The sequence below is a fragment of the Amblyraja radiata genome, chromosome 15 (genome assembly GCF_010909765.2).
Source record: "Amblyraja radiata isolate CabotCenter1 chromosome 15, sAmbRad1.1.pri, whole genome shotgun sequence".
Taxonomy (NCBI): Eukaryota; Metazoa; Chordata; class Chondrichthyes; order Rajiformes; family Rajidae; genus Amblyraja; species Amblyraja radiata.
Window position 1 is genome coordinate 53,999,893 of NC_045970.1, and position 10,563 is coordinate 54,010,455.

Here is a 10,563-nt window from a genome sequence, read left to right on the forward strand (position 1 = left end):
AGAATAAATTGCCCTCTGATATTCCCCGACCCTCAAGACTCAGGGCTGAGGGAGCATGGAATGGGCGTTTAAATCTGCTCACAGATCGTCTCAGTGGTAGGACAATTCTTCTGCTTCCAGTGGGCTGAGTATCACACAAATGGTGTTACTGAGAATAACAGGACTGTGGTCTGAAGGTAGCTATAAAGGGGGTTTTACTGGTTGCCTGCCAATGACTAGAGGGGTTCTGCAGGGCTTGGTGTAGGGGCCGCTGCTCCTCACGGTGTTTATCAATGATTTGGACGAGGGAATTGAAGGCTTTGTGGCCAAGTTTGCAGACGATACAAAAATAGGTAGGTGGAGGGGCAGGTAGTGTATAGAAAGCAAGGACTCTGCAGAAGGACTTGGACAGGTTGGAAGAGTGCGCTGAGAAGTGGCAGATGGAATATTGTGCCGCAAAGTGTAGTCATGTAATTTTGGTAGTAGGAATAAAGACGTAGACAATTTCCAAATGGGGAGAGAATCCAGAAATCGAGGTGCACGGGAACTTAGGGGTGCTGGTGCAGGATTCCCAAACAGTTAACTTGCAAGTCAAATTGGTAGTAAGGAAGGTGAATGAAATGCTGCCATTTATTTTGAGAGGGGTGGAATACAAAAACAGGGTGGTAATACTGAGGATTTATAAAGCACCTGTCAGACAGACTGCATTTGGAGTATTGTGACCAGTTTTGTGCCCCCATACCTGAGGAAGGATGTGCTGGCGTTGGAGAGGGTCCAGAGGAGGTTTACAAGAATGATCCCAGGAAGGATTGTGTTAACATAAGATGAACTAATGATGGCTCTGGGCCTGTTGGGGTTTAGAAGGTTGGGGGACCTCATTGAGACTTACTGAATAGTGAAAGGTCTGGATAGAGTGGATGTGGAGAGGATGTTTCCACCAGTGGGAGAGTCTAGAACCAGAGGCCCAAGTCTAAGACTAAAAGGACGTGCCTTTAGAAAGGAGATGAGATGGAATTTCTTTAATCAGAGTGGTGGTGAATCTGTGGAATTCATTGCCACAGACGCTTGTGGAGGCCAAGCCAATGGATATTTTTAAGGTGGAGATTGGCAGATTCTTGATTAGTGCGGGTGTCAGGGGTTAGGGGGAGAAGGCAGGAGAATGGGGTTGTGAGGGAAAGATAGATCAGCCATGGTTGAATGGTGGAGTAGACTGGATGGGCCGAATGGCCTAATTCTGCTCCTAGAACTTATGAAGTCTGAGAGTGGGGAATATGTAGTTGTCTGTCTATTTGGGCAGAATCAGAAAGCCGAGAGGGAAAAGTGCAGGGAAGTGTTTCGGGGTGGGAATAGTGGAGGGGTGTCGGCTGGTGGGGAGAGCCTAAGGAGAGAATCGGATCAGGAGAACATGGCAACAAATCAAACCTGGTCCATGGTCCCCATGGTAGTCCATTCCCCGGTGAAGCCTGGCCTTGTCTTGGGCCTCGACTGTTGTCCCATCTGATCCTTTGTTCTCCAGTTCACAATCTCCAGGGTACTTTGACTTGAGCCTTGGGTACAGCAGTAGCATGGGCAACACCACGGCCGACAACCTAAAGCCAAGATACGTCAGCAACTTTCAGAGACTGTTGCTTGTTGATCAGAGTTTCAGGAGGCATAAATTCAGGAGGACATGTTAATTGTTCCTAAGTGTGTGTAGGACATTGTTAGTGTACGGGAATCGCTGGTCGGCACGGACTCCGCGCGCCGAAAGGCCAATTTCAGCGCTGTATCTCTAAAACTAAATAAACTAAACTTAAAGGTGCTTTCAAACCTTGAAATATCTGTAATAAATCTAAGATAGGCACAAAGTGCTGGAGTAACTCAACAGCTCAAGCAGCATCTGTAGAGCAGCGTTTCTCAACCTTTTTAACCCTTGCAGAACCCTTGCAATAATTTTCATGTCTCAGGGAACCCCTACATAAAAATTATTATATATGTTTATTAATCTCTTTCTTTCCCTTTCATAAACTTAAAGTTCATAAGACAAACATTATATATTTCTCTGATAACTGGTTTTAGCAAAAAATAACGTACGTTTTTCTCAAGTTTATCGACAATGCAAAAATAAATAACTGAAATCAAACTGCTTGTGCAAAACTGAAACAAATAAAGGCAAACAGAAAAACTAACCTTGGAGGAGAAAGAGAGAGAGAAAGAGAGAAAACAACACACATAAACTTTTCATAAACTAACTAAAAGTAAGTAAGTTTATTGGCCAAGTATTCACATACAAGGAATTTGCCTTGATGCTCCGCCCACAAGTAACAACATGACATACAGTGACAGTTACGAATGACTCAGAAAACACTAAATATTAATAATAATAAACTATTAATGATAAAACACCATTGATCAAGCATGTCAACCAACAAAAAAACAGGGAGGCTACAGATTTTTGGCTGTTGAGTAGAGCAACTACTCGTGGATAAAAACAGTTTTTATGTCTGGCTGTATGAAAACATACGTAAATAAACTTTTAATATACAAAAATAAACTAACATTTTAAAAATTCATATAACATCCCTAAATGATGGGTAAAAATGACTAAATAACGTGAGTGAATGAGGGACTGTACCTGCACGCCAGGAAGCACAGACAGGACTGATGGAGACCGTGCATGCATCGGTACTCGAGTGAGTCACTTGATGATACATGAATCTGTCACGTACAGCTCCTGTCCGCTGACCACTAAATGCCGTTTCGCACTGGCGCCATATAGATGTCGCTAAATATGACGTCGTTAGATATGCGTCGCTAAATATGTCGTACCTATGTATAATAAATTTACAAATATGAAATTAAACACAAAAATTACTCAAAAATGCATTTACATAGGATTAGCCTATTTATCACGATTTCTCTCTGAACCCCTGGCAACCTCACGTGGAACCCTAGCGTTCCTGGGAACCCCAGTTGAGAAACGCTGCTCTAGAGAGGAACAGATTATATTTTGGGTCGGAACCCTTCTTGGGGGTGGGGGATAAATAAACTGGAGGCAAGAAAACGGCAAAACTAATCGTGGCCGGCAACAGGTGACCTTGGGAAGTGTGGAGCTCATCCTGAGGGTTAGAGGCCTTTTCTGGCCTCCAGTTTATCCCCATCCCACCTCTGCCTTCAGTTTGAAGTAGAGTTCCAACCAGAAACTTCACCTCCTCCTCTCCAGCGATGCTGCCTGACCCGCTGAGTTACTCCAGCATTTTTGTGCCCATCTTTGGTGTATATCAGCATCTGCATTTCCTTCCTGCACATTTTGTCTGCAGTACATTTCTTTATAGGTTCAAGGAGCAATATTAGGCCATTCAACCCATCAGGTCTATTCTGCCATTCAATCATGGCCGATCTATCTTCCCCACCCAAACCCCATTCTTCTGCCTTCACCCCAAAACCCGACACAAATATTTGGTCGCTATTCTCTCCTGTCTTTGCCGAAAATGATTGATTAAAAAATATAAGTGTCAGTGCAGTGATTAACCAACATATATGTCAGTGCGAGGAAAGGGAAACAGACAGAGAGAGAGCTAGATAGGCTCTTAAAGATAGCGGAGTCAGGGGATATGGGGAGAAGGCAGGAACGGGGTACTGATTGGGGATGCTCAGCCATGATCACATTAAATGGCGGTGCTGGCTCGAAGGGCTGAATGGCCTACACCTGCACCTATTGTCTATTGAATGGACCAAATGAATGTAAGTTTCCGACCCTTACCTTATATGGAGGGTTGCTTTCAAAGCCTTGCCCCAATGTGTTGACCTTTAAAGTGACAAGCGTTGACCCTCCTGCCTCGTCATCCAACTGGGCGAGCCGAGAGATGTTTCCGGAAGGCCAGAGCAAGGGTAGCGGTAACTCTGCCCGGCGGATGGCGATGCAGAACCCTGGCAGCGGCCGGCGATGACCACAGCCGGTGACGGGCTTAGAGAGCACCGGCCACGGGAGTGAGGATGGTAACATTGCAACCAGAGGTGGGAGACCACCCTCTGTAAATTGTTGAGCGCCCCAAACACCAGGAGCCCATTAAGGTCTCGGCTGTGACCAGCCTCCAGCACGGCCGATAGTGACCGGGACTCGCACAGATAGTAAGAGTGCAAGTTAACTCGCATGATTAACTGTGTGTATTGTGTGAATAAAGCTAAAGTTGCACCAGAATTTGATTGGTATCATGTTCATAAGTTTCAGGAGCAGAATAAGGCCATTCGGCCTATCAAGTCCACTCGGCTATTCAATCTTTCCCCGTCATCCCCATTCTCCTGCCTTCTCCCCATAATCCCCGACACCCGTACTAATCAAAAATCTGCCAACCTCCGCCTTCAAATTATCCACGACTTGGCCTTCACAGCCTTCTGTGGCAATGTATTAGACAGATTCACCACCCTCTGACTAAAGAAATTACTTCTGAAGGCAGGTCTTTTAATTCTGAGGCTGGTGGCCTCTGGTCCTGGACTCTCCCACTAGTGGGAACATCCTCTCCACATCCACTCCATCCAGGCCTCCTTTTGTGCTGCCAATAAAAGCAACTGGGCTGCAGGGATCTTGGGTTAAGTGTTCTGAAACAAGAGCGAGAGTGCTGATACTCAATGCATAAACCCTCATTGTAACAGACCATCTGGTGGGGAGGCCGTTATTGCCACGTCTGCTATAACCGAGTAAAGGATTATCATTGTATAAGTTGCAGAGAAAAACAACTGCAGTTGCCGGTTTGCAAGTTATAGGAGTAGAATTGGGCCATCCGGCCCATCGAGTCTACTGCGTCATTCAATCATGGCTGATCTCTGCCTCCTAACCTCAATTTCCTGCCTTCTCCCCATAACCCTTGACACCCGTTCTGAGTAAGAATCTGCCTTAAAAATATCCACTGACTTGGCCTCCACAGCCCCCTGTGGCAACGAGTTCCACAGATTTAACAGAAATATGGTGGGATCAAGGAATATGGGGAGAAGGCAGGTATGGGGTACTGATTGTGGATGATCACATTGAATGGCGGTGCTGGCTCGAAGGGCCTACTCCTGCACCTATTTTCTATATATTAACAACCCTCTGACCAACGTTTCTCCTCACCTTTTTAAAAGTGCGCCCTTCCTTTAATTCTGAGGCTATGACCTCTGGTCCTAGACTCTCCAGTGAAGAAATAATTTCCACATCCATTCTATCTATGCCTTTAATTATTCTGCGAGTTTCAATGAGGTCCCCCCTCAACCTTCTAAACTCCAGCGAGTAAACATAGAAACATAGAAAATAGGTGCAGGAGTAGGCCATTCGGCCCTTCAAGCCTGCACCGCCATTCAATATGATCATGGCTGATCATCCAACTCAGTATCCTGCACCTGCCTTCCCTCCATACCCCCTGATCCCTTTAGCCACAAGGGCCACATCTAACTCCCTCTTAAATATAGCCAATGAACTGTGGCCTCAACTACCTTCTGTGGCAGAGAATTCCAGAGATTCACCACTCTCTGTGTGAAAAATGTTTTTATCATCTCAGTCCTAAAAGATTTCCCCATTATCCTTATACTGTGACCCCTTGTTCTGGACTTCCCCAACATCGGGAACAATCTTCCTGTAGAGGCTCAGTGCTGTCAAACGCTCATCGTACGTTAACCCACTCATTCCTGGGATCATTCTTGTAAACCTCCTCTGGACCCTCTCCAGAGCCAGCACATCCTTCCTCAGATATGGGGCCCAAATTTTCTCACAATTTTTATAGTTCAACACAAAAATTCAACACACAAAAGGGCACAAAATGCTGGAAGAACTCTGCAGGTCAGGCAGCATCCCTGGAGAACATGGATAGGTGACGTTTCGGGTCAGGTTCTTTCTTCGGACACTGGGCCTGGAATACAGGTGAGTTGACGGGAGAGGCGCAGTGGTGGTAAGGCTCGGCGGTGGGGGTAGGAGCGGCCAAGGGTGGCATCGGCAACCTGGCGGTGAAGGTCAATAGGTCAGTCCGCTATAATCGAAGTTCGTTATAAATAGGTCTGTATAAATGAAGGTTTACTACTAAACCCTGCACACTTTCTGTCTTTCACACCCGTGGACTCCCTCATCACTGCTGTTCCTCATCCATTCAATCAACGTCCTGCTATTCTGTTCTCCCAACCAAATAACGGGATAGTTTTCTTCACCAATGGACAGTGGATCGTTCAGGAATCCACGGACTCCACAAACACCCGGCAGGTCGGGCAGCATCTGTGGGGAGAGAAGCCATGTTTACATTTCAGTTTCCAGACCTTTGACTGAACTGCGGGAGAGAACGCGTCACTTCTCAGCAGTAGAGAAGATGGAGGTGGCATTTCGTTTTCAAATTCAGACATTCGGCATGGGAACAGGTGGTTCGGCACACCGAATCCCCGCCGACCATCAACCATGCGAATTCCACGTTATCCCACTTCCCGGGTCAGGCAGCATCTGCAGAGGGAATGGACAGACGTAGTTTCAGGTCAGGATCCTTTTTCAGCCTGACCGGAGGGGCAGCTTTTTCCACAGAGGGTGGTACATGTTTCGGACCAGCTACCAGAAGAGGTTGGTACCATTGCATTTTAGTGAAAAACATCTTAAAGTAAGCATGCAGGTACAGCAGGCAGTAAATCACAGTTTAAGGATAAGGGGGAAATCTTTTAGGACCGAGATGAGGAAAACATTTTTCACACAGAGAGTGGTGAATCTCTGGAACTCTCTGCCATAGAAGGTAGTTGAGGCCACAGTTCATTGGCTATATTTAAGAGGGAGTTAGATGTGGCCCTTGTGGCTAAAGGGATCAGGGGGTACGGAGAGAAGGCAGGTACAGGATACTGAGTTGGATGATCAGCCATGATCATATTGAATGGCGGTGCAGGCTCGAAGGGCCGATTGGCCTATTCCTGCACCTATTTTCTATGTTTCTATGAAGAAAACTAATGGCAAGTTGGACTTCATTGCCAAGGACTTGAGGTTGGGAGCAAAGAGGTCCTTCTGTAGTTGTACAGACCCCTGGTGAGACCGCACCTGGAGTGCAATTTTGGTCTCCTAATTTGAGGAAAGACATTCTTGCTATTGTCCACCTTCTTGCTATTGAGGTAGGTTCACCAGGTTAATTCCCGGGATGGCGGGACTGAATGGGTCGACTGGGCTTGCACACTCTGGAATTTAGAAGGATGAGTGGGTATCTCATTGAAACATATAAGATTTTTACGGGATTGGACGCGCTAGAGGCAGGAAACATGTTCGCGATGTTGGGGGATTCGAGAACCAGGGGCCACACACAGTTTAAGAATAAGGGGTAAGCCATTTATGAGGGTAAACCTTTTCACCCAGAGAGGTGTGAATCTGTGGAATTCTCTGCCTTAGAAGGCAGTGGAGGCCAATTCACAGGATACTTTCAAGAGAATGCTCTTGGGGCTCTCTCTGCCCCTCTCTCTCCCCATCTCTCTCCCCCTCCCCTCTCTCCCCCTCTATCTCTCTCCCCCTCCCCCTCCCTGCCCCCTCCCCCTCCCCCTCTCTCCCCCTCTCTCCCCCCCCCCCCCCCTCTGTTTTGGCGCGGGGCAACTCGACGCCGGATTGGTCGGGGCGCGGCAGCGGACAGCACCGGGCGGCGCTGTGATTGGTCGGCGCCTCCGCCAATGGGGGAGCCGGGCGGCGGCCGGCGCTGTGATTGGCCCCCCGGTTGCCGAGCGGCGGACCGCGCTGTGATTGGCCCCCGGTTGCCGTGCGGCGGACCGCGCTGTGATTGGTCGGCCGGCGGCGGACCGCGCTGCGATTGGCCGCGGCCCCGGGGCCCGTCCCGCCCAATGAGGAGCCGCGCCGCCGGCAGCCCGCGCTCTGATTGGCGCAGATACCGGTTGCCGGGCGGCGGACCGCGCTCTGATTGGCGGAAAGTGAGAGGGGAGAGAGAGAGATGTCAGTGAGGGGAGATACTTAGAGGGGAGACAGTGAGAGGGGAGACAGAGAGAGGGGAGACAGAGAGAGAGGGGAGACAGTGAGAGAGGGGAGACAGTGAGAGGGGAGACAGAGAGAGGGGAGAGACTGTGAGAGGGGAGACAGTGAGAGGGGAGACTGACTGTGAGAGGGGAGACAGACTGTGAGAGGGGAGACTGTGAGAGGGGAGACAGTGAGAGGGGAGACAGTGAGAGGGGAGATACTTAGAGGGGAGACTGTGAGAGGGGAGACAGTGAGAGGGGAGACTGCGAGAGGGGAGACTGTGAGAGGGGAGACACTTAGAGTGGAGACTGTGAGAGGGGAGACAGTGAGAGGGGAGAGACAGTGAGAGGGGAGACTGTGAGAGGGGAGACTGTGAGAGGGGAGAGACTGCGAGAGGGGAGACTGCGAGAGGGGAGACAGTGAGAGGGGGGAGACTGTGAGAGGGGAGACAGAGAGAGGGGAGACAGTGTCCGGCTGCAGACGGTACAGGGGGTGGACAGAGAGAGGGACTGACCCAGACACACACTGACCCTGACACACACTGACCCAGACACACACTGACCCTGACACACACTGACCCTGACCACCTGTAGACGGACACACGTTACTCCGGGGCCATCATGTTTTACTTCCCGGACGTGCTGCAGAGACACACGGGGAAGTTCAGCACCATCTGGTGAGGGGACAGACAGTCCCCGGGGTGGGTGGGGGCGGCAGCTGAGGGGAGGGGGGGCTTCCTGGGGTCGGGATTCCCATCTCCTGTGTGTGGAATTCTATAATGTGTTATGTAATTTTTCTGATTTTTAATTTTTCTATGGATGTACGGAAACGTTATTATTTATTTTATTATTTATTCTATGTAAAGCACTCTTTGGTTTCAACGCGAGTTGAATTAAACGTGCTATATAAATAACATTTACTTACTTACTTACTTACCCTGTTAGTTAGTTTCATAAACTAATATGCAACCTCTCTCTCTCTCTCTGTTCCCCCCTCCCTCTGTCTGATTCTTCCCATTCCCCTCCATCCTCTCATTTACCCCCTCCCCACCCCTACCCCCCTTGGTCCTCTTGCACCCTCCAACCCCACCCCCCCCCCCCCCCCCCCCCGCGTCTGTAAACCTGTCTTTATCTCGCCCTCCTTCACTCTCCCTCTCCCCCTCCCTCCATTCCTCCTGCCTCATCCTTCCTTGCTCTCCCTCTTTCCCCTCACTCTGTCTTTCCCTCCTCGTTTCCCCCTCCTCTCCTACTCCGCCCCTGGGTCTCTCTCCTCTCACTCACCTTCCCTCTCTCTATCCCCTCTCTCACTCACTTCCCCACCTTCATTGCCTGCTCCACCACTCTCGTTCTTTCCCTTGCCCTCTCTCCCTCCCTGGCTGCCTCACTCTCCCTCCCTTCCTCACCTCCCCCCTCTCCCCCCTCTCTTGCCTGCTTTCCCCCCTCTCTCTGTCCCAGGCTGGTCGCGACCAAAGCCGGGAAGGTGACAAAGCGAGATTATTTGAAAGTGAATGTGGTGAGAACATGGTGAGTATTTTCCCCCGTCTCTCCTCCCTCTCCCACTCCCCCCTCTCCTGCTCTGTCTCCCACTTTCCCCCTCTCTCTCCATCTCTCTCTCTCTCTGCCCTCTCCCCCCTCCTTCTCTGCAGTTTCGGTCTCCTAATTTGAGGAAGGACATCCTTGTGATTGAGGCAGTGCAGCGTAGGTTCACGAGATTGATCCCTGGGATGGCGGGACTGTCATATGAGGAAAGATTGAAAAGGCTAGGCTTGTATTCACTGGAGTTTAGAAGGATGAGGGGGTGGGGGGGGGGGTCTTATAGAAATATAAAATTATAAAAGGACTGGACAAGCTAGATGCAGGAAAAATGTTCCCAATGTTGGGCGAGTTGGGGGGAGATGTAATAGGAACCTCAGGGGTAACATTTTTACACAGGTGTATGGAATGAGCTACCGGAGGAGGTAGTTGAGGCTGGGGCTATCACAACATTTGGACAGGTACATGGATAGGTCAAGTTTAGAGGCGATACGGGCCAAATGCAGGCAGGTGGGACTAGTGTAGATGGGGCATGTTGGTCGGGTGGGACTAATGTAGATGGGGAATGTTGGTCGGGGTGGGACTAGTGTAGATGGGCATGTTGGCCAGTGAGCGCAAGTTGGGCTGAAGGGGTCTGTGTGACTCTGCCACTCGCCCTCCCCACGGTGACCCTCCACTCTCTGCGCCCCTGCAGCGAGGAGATCATCAGATACATCGTGGTGCAGGTCCGGCCCCCCTACCCCAGCACCTCCCGGCCCCGCTTCTCCCTCTACCTCTCGGCCCAGCTGGAGATCGGGGTGGTCCGCGTCTACCACCGGCAGTGTAACTACCTCATAGGTAGGTGGTGGCGGAGGGGGGTGGAGGGAGGGAGGGAGGGGTGGAGGGAAGGAGGTGACATCGTGGATGAACGACAGGGAGCCGAAGAGAGGCTCAAAACGCCGGAGTAACTCAGCGGGACGGGCAGCATCTCTGGAGAGAGACGACGGGTGCTGTCTGTGCGGAGTTTGCGCGTTCTCCCCGTGTGGGTTTTCCCCGGGATAACCGGTTTCCACCCACAATCCAAGGACAAAACAGGTTTGTAGGTTAATTTGGCTTCGGTAAAGTTTGTAAATTGCCCCCTTCCCCAGT

At 50.0% G+C, this 10,563-nt stretch overlaps 1 long non-coding RNA gene across 1 annotated transcript; it reads left to right on the forward strand.

Moving 5' to 3' along the window:
• The first annotated feature begins 8,525 nt into the window (after window positions 1–8,525).
• LOC116981595 lies at window positions 8,526–10,260 on the forward strand. Its single transcript, XR_004414236.1, has 3 exons — window positions 8,526–8,579; window positions 9,358–9,426; window positions 10,130–10,260. It is a non-coding gene; the product is annotated as an uncharacterized LOC116981595 (long non-coding RNA).
• Window positions 10,261–10,563: the final 303 nt, after the last annotated feature.